Genomic DNA, 6,158 nt, shown 5'->3' on the forward strand with positions numbered 1-6,158 from the left:
CTGAGAGATACACTTCTCCTCCTTCTCCTTCTCCTCCTCCTTCTCCGTCTCCTCCTCCTCGTCCTCCTCATCCTCCTCTACCTCCTCCTTCCCCTCCTTCTCTTCGTCCTCCTCCTCCTCCTCCTCGTCCTCCTCCTTCTCCTCTTCTTCCTCGTCCTCCTCGCCTCCCGAGGCCTGTGGCTCTGTCCGTAGCTTGGTTTGGGCTTTTCTTTCTGAAAACAAATCTCTTTGGTCTTTTGTACTCTTGGTGCCGGTGTTTGGTGGAGACCCGCCCACCCCCGCGTCGCCTCGGTGTGGCGCGTGATGGTGGGGGCTCGGAACTTTGCGCCGTGTGTGCTCTCGCAGGCCCTCGGCTCTTTCTAGCCAGGTTCCCCCTCCCCCAGCCCAGGTTCCCAGTCATTCCGTGTTTTCATCCTTTTTTTTTTCTTGCCAAAGGGACTGACTGCCCTTCTGTGTCAGAAATCGTGCTCCATTCCGTTATTGTCTCGACTGCGGTGAGAGCTCCGCGAAGAAACGTGGAGTTACATGCGCGATTTTCTAACAGTTTGCTGTGCCGTGTTTTCTTAATGGGATGGAAAAAATTAACTCATTTGAGGTTTTCCTTAGGAAACCTACTCTAAAAATGGAAGGAGTGCACTTCTCTCAAGTTTTAATGCTTTTTTAAATAGAAATGTGAGAACAGTGTCAAGTGAACCAGTTTCTACAAGCACGGGAGACCTTAGGAATTCTCTTTGTTTGAAAGAATTTTTTTTAAATCGGTAAAAATAAATTTATCGCTATTTGTTTTCTGTTTAGGATTATGAATTTTAATACCTTGGTGCCATTGAACAAATTTAAATCCTAGAAGTTGAATTTTAAGGCGTCCTTTAGGGGTTACAGTGCGAACTCAAACTGTCGTCTTAAGCAAAAACTTCAGTAAGTCTGCAGACACTGGTTTACTATAAAATTAGGTTAAATCTGTGCACTTTCTGCGCTTTACGTATCAGTACAAATTCCAATATAATTATGCCTTGCATTTGTTCATTATATTGTTTTCACCCCCCTTTTGAGGTAGCCAGTAGGGTGTTGATAGAACTGTTTTAAAAGTGAAACAGCTTCCTGGAGAGGACTACCAACTCAAGTGATTGGGTTGGGGTTTGGGGTTTTGTTTTGGGTTTTTGGTGGGGTTATTTTGTGGTGCTAGAACCCTACACCCCCTTCCCCTCCTTCGAGAGAGTCTTGCTCAGTAACCCAGGCTAAATTTAGACTTGGGTCCTCCTGCTTCAGCTTCCAAAGTGCTGGGATTGGGTTGGGGATATAGCTCAGAGGCACAGCATCTGCCTGGCAAGCTCGAGATCCTGAATACCAAAAGGAAAAAAAAATGCTGGGATTACAATTGGCACCACCCCATACCCAGTGTATACCCTGATTTTTTTTAAATTTTATTTATTTGTGTGTGTGTGTGTGTGTGGCCAGCTCAGCCCACCAGGGGGCGGGGCTGACTGGCATGTGGTGCTGGGGGATTGAACCGCGGTCCCTGTGCTTTGTTAAGCTTGTTCTAAGTAGGTGCTTTAGACCACTGAGCCGTCTCACCAGCCCTATACCCTGATTTTTATGAGAGTGTTGTGAAGCAAGTAGATTGACCTAAAATTTTTAAAGAGATACTCATTTCTCTTTATATTTTTGACATATTTTCAACTTTTTAATATTTAAATATTTTATAAGCACATTGAGAAGTTGAAAATCTGTTGAAAAAATGCTGATTTTGAAGTTGAAATCTCAGTTTTCCCTGTCCAACTTATTTTTTTTTTTTTGGCAGAACCAGGGATTGAACTCAGATCCTTGCGTTTGCCAGTCAAGCGCTTATCCTTTTTTTTTTTTTTAATTTTACTTATTTATTTGTTTATTTGTGCGTGTGTGTGTGTGTGGCCAGCTCCGCCCACCAGGGGGCGGGGCTGGCTGGCATGTGGTGCTGGGGGATTGAACCGCGGTCCCTGTGCTTTGCTAAGCTTGTTCTAAGTAGGTGCTTTAGACCACTGAGCCATCTCACCAGCCCCTCAAGCGCTTATCCTACTGAGCCATCTCCCCAGCCCCCTGTCCAACTTATTTTGTCCAGTTTGATTTTCTGGTCCAGTCCGACTTTTTCAAGTCCAGCATTTTACTACTCAGTATTTTTTAGTAGGGAAGAGGAAGAGCAAAGGGAAAGAGATACACTATATAGTTCCATGTCCTTCTCTCCCACTTGTTTCCTTTTTCCAGAGAACGTTTAGAATGAAGCACGTTTTTTTTCTTTTTTTCCCCAGTGCTAAGAATGAAAAAGGGCCAGGCACATGCTAGGCAAGTGCTCTTATCACTGAGCTACATTCCAGCCCACTGAGAAATTTTTTTGCTATTACTGTAATTGGGCAGGGGAAGACCTAAATGGAATAGGAATTTTGGTAAATAAAAAATAATCTAACATATGTAACAAAATCCTATGAAGACAACAATATGCAACGTATTAATTATTGTAACTGTCCTACTAACCTGTTTTGAACTGCCTCATTGCTATTTGTTTCTCAATAAAATTAATAAAAAAACAGTCATAATCTAACACTTGGGAAAAAAATAATCTATAGTCCTTCTGTTCCTCCATTGAATCCATGTCCTTTCTCCTGAGCTGCATCCTTTTTTTCTTCAGGGGGAGTGATTCTGGAGATCAAACCCAAAACCCTTCTACTGAACTTACAACCGCAGTCTCCTTTTTTGTATATTGAGACAGGGTCTCACTGTGTAGCTTAGGGACCTTGAATCATGGCAGCCCTCCAGCCTCAGCCTCCCAAGTGCTGGGATTACAGCTGTATGCCACCATGTCCAGCCTTAGCCCTTTTTTATATTTTTAAGCAGTTTCTAAATCGCTGGGCTGGATTCACACTTGATACTTCTATCACAGCCTCTCAAAGTTCTGAGTTCTGGGATTACAGGCTTGTCCCACTGTACCTGGTTTATAGTTTTGAAAAAATGATAGAATCTTGGAAATTTATATTGAAAATATTTTGTTATTTAAAAATAACTTTCCAAAGACCAGAAATATTTATCACATATATTCACCAATTTGTTATATAACTGAAAACATTCAGAGGAGGACTTTAAAAATTATTTGATTTTTAGGGCTAGGGAGCTAGCTAGGCAGCCCAAGCACCTGCCTAGCAAGCACAAAGACCTGGGTTTGATCCCTGGTACCGCATGCCATACCAGCCCCGGAACCCCAGGTGCACAGTCCCATGCTGACCCCATGTGGTGGCGCACACCTGTAATACCAGTGTTGGGGAGGCTGCAACAGGAGATCATCATGAGTCCAAGCTGTGTAGCAAGACCCTGTACCCCATCAATCAATAAATAAAAAAATTTAAAAGCATTTTAAAAAGAAATTTTAGGGCCGGGATATAGATATAGCTCAGTGGCATAAGTGCCTGCCTGGCAAGCACAACATCCAAGTTCCGATCCCTGGTGCTTGGTACCAGCAAAAAAAAAAAAAAAAAGATTTTTAGTCAGATTGTTTTAACCCTTTGGATGTTGTAACTTACCTGAGAGATACAGACTCTTTCACATTGTAAGGATGACACCTGATCCGAAATCTCAGGGTAAATGGTGATTCAAGACAATTTGATTTGCCCAGTAATTTAAGTAAAGATGTATACCTAGACTGGGTGTGGTGGCGCACACACACACACTCAGGGTCTCACTATGCAGCTCTTAGTGATCCTTCTGATTTGTGCCTCCCTAGTGTTGGGATTACAGGTGTGTGTCACCATGCCTGGACTCCATCACTGGCTCAGTGTGCACAGGAGTGGGGCCGTCATGGCCAGCACAGCATGCAATGCAAGGGATCAAACCCTGGCCCCTGCACTTACCTAAGCAAGTGCTTAGTCCACTGAGCTACATTGCTGGCCCTTATACCTAGGCTTTTAAAATTCATTCTCTGCACAATGATTTTCTTTGAACAAATATTTGTTAACCTGCTGTGTATCAGGAAAAGCAATCATTACTAAGTACCAACTGGATTGAACAGACCATTTTATTTCTTAGTTTTGAAGTCTTTTAACAAAATATTTACATAAGAATAAAGGAATAGTGAGAACTATTAGATACAGGAATTTAAATACATCATACTTTTTTTTTTTTGCCGTACCAGAGATTGAATTTGGGACTTTGCACTTGCCAGGCAGGTGCTTATGCCACTGAGGTACATCCCTAACCCTGAAAATTCATTTTAGAATCTAAGAGAATCTAGTTGTTTTTTTATTAAGACAGATACTAAAAGGATGTAGCTTAGTGGCATGATACCTGATATTTTCACTTTACAGATAAACTGACTCCAAGAGGATAATTAAGCTTTTATAGATTTGGCAGCCAGAGTGGTAGACCCAAAATTTCTGTATTTTCTGCCTCCATTTCCAGTGTTCCCACCATGACATTTGATATTTTCTCTGGTAGCTAAGGTTTACTCATAAAACATGAATTCATGATAAGTATATATTTAGTGGGGTTACTTTAGCAATTAAAGATTATAGAATATCATGAAGATTGTATATTTACTGTATACACTAGCTTTGAAAGTCCAGTAATTATGTAGTCATTTCCCCAACCTATATATCTTTTACATATGAACAGTGATAAAAGTATATTTTTGTTGGGTACAGTAGTAACACATGCTTGAAATCTCTGTGGCTCCATATGCTGAAGCAGGAGGATCAAAATTTCAAGGGTAGTCTGGGTAATTTAGCAAAACCCTGTTTCAAAATAAAAAAATGAAATGTTCCAGAGATGTAGTTAAGTGGTAGAGAACTGCTGGGCTTGATCCCCAGTACCACCACCAAGAAGAAAAAAGTGTTTTCTAAGGGCAGTTTTTAGCTAGAATCTTCATTTGTTTGTTTATTTATTTATATGTATTTTGTACAGGGTATCACTATGCAGCTCAGACTCATAGTGGTCCTCCTATTTTCAGCCTTTCCAGTGCTGGGATGACAGGCGTGCACCACCATGCCTGGACTCCATTTCCAGCTCAGCCAGCCCAGGGGTGGGGCCGGTGCAGCATGCAGGACTGGGGATCGAACTCTAGTCCCTGCACTTGCCTAAGCAGGCACTTAGTCCACTGAGCTATCTCGCCGGGCCTTAGCCAGAATATAATATAAAATTATTTTGCAGAAAGTATATTGTATTATAGTGCTACATCCCAAAAATGAACTCAAAATGTTTTTTTCAATATAGAAAACTTCATAGTGCATTATATTAATAGGAAAATAATTAAGTCAGTATTCTTTGAAAAATTGCACAGTGTAAGTTTTTAGACAGGAAAAAAAAGATGGTGAGCTTGTATTTTCTTCTTGAATGAAATGTGATGTGTTTCCCAAAACCTAGTTTGGGAGTCTGAATTGCTTAGTTACTAGTGCAGTTGTCTGAAGGAACCAAGGTAACCAGTAATGGTGAGGTTTTTAGAAATGAATTCCTGAACTACAAATCAAAATCCACTTATCACAAAGTGCAAACACTGCAATTAAACCTGCATTCTGAGATTTTAGTTTAGAAAAAACAATTCATACATTGACATCTTTTGTCTTGAAAACAGCACTTATGAAGGGCTGGTGAGATGAGTGCCTGCTTAGGCAAGCACGTGAACCAGGATTGGACCAGGGTTCATTCCAGGACCCACATGCTGTGCTGGCCCCGCCCCACCCCTGGGGTACTCTGAGCAGGTGACCCAGCCCTGATGTAGTGGCACATACCTGTATTCCCAGTGCTGGGGAGGCTGAAAACAGAATCACTAGGAGTCTGAGCTGCATATTGAGACCCTGTACCAAATACATAAATGGAAAAACAAATCAACACTTGTGCCATAGATTTGCCATTGTGTTTTGGATTTGAGTACTTTGCCAGTTGATTCCTGCTATAACATTTTCATAGATACACCCATACTTAAATTTTTTTAAATATTCTCAGTGTTTTTAACATAACCATAAAACAAGAAGTGTATGTTGAATGAATATCTTGCTAAAACAGTCATTACTATCTTCTAGAGTTTTTCATACTGAAATTAAATTCTTGCCAGGGAGATGGCTCAGTAGAATAAGTGCTTGCCTGGCAAGCACAAGGGCCTGAGTTCAATCCCTGGTTCCACCAAAAAATAAATAAATAAATAA

At 41.1% G+C, this 6,158-nt stretch overlaps 1 protein-coding gene across 3 annotated transcripts in view; it reads left to right on the forward strand.

Annotated features, from left to right (window-relative positions):
* Znf280c (zinc finger protein 280C) overlaps positions 1 to 6,158 on the forward strand; it is a 71,963-nt gene that overhangs the window by 589 nt on the left and 65,216 nt on the right. The gene's annotated exons all lie outside the window — the stretch shown is intronic.

This window comes from Octodon degus, unplaced genomic scaffold (assembly GCF_000260255.1).
Source record: "Octodon degus isolate 3935 unplaced genomic scaffold, OctDeg1.0 scaffold00063, whole genome shotgun sequence".
Lineage (NCBI taxonomy): Eukaryota > Metazoa > Chordata > Mammalia > Rodentia > Octodontidae > Octodon > Octodon degus.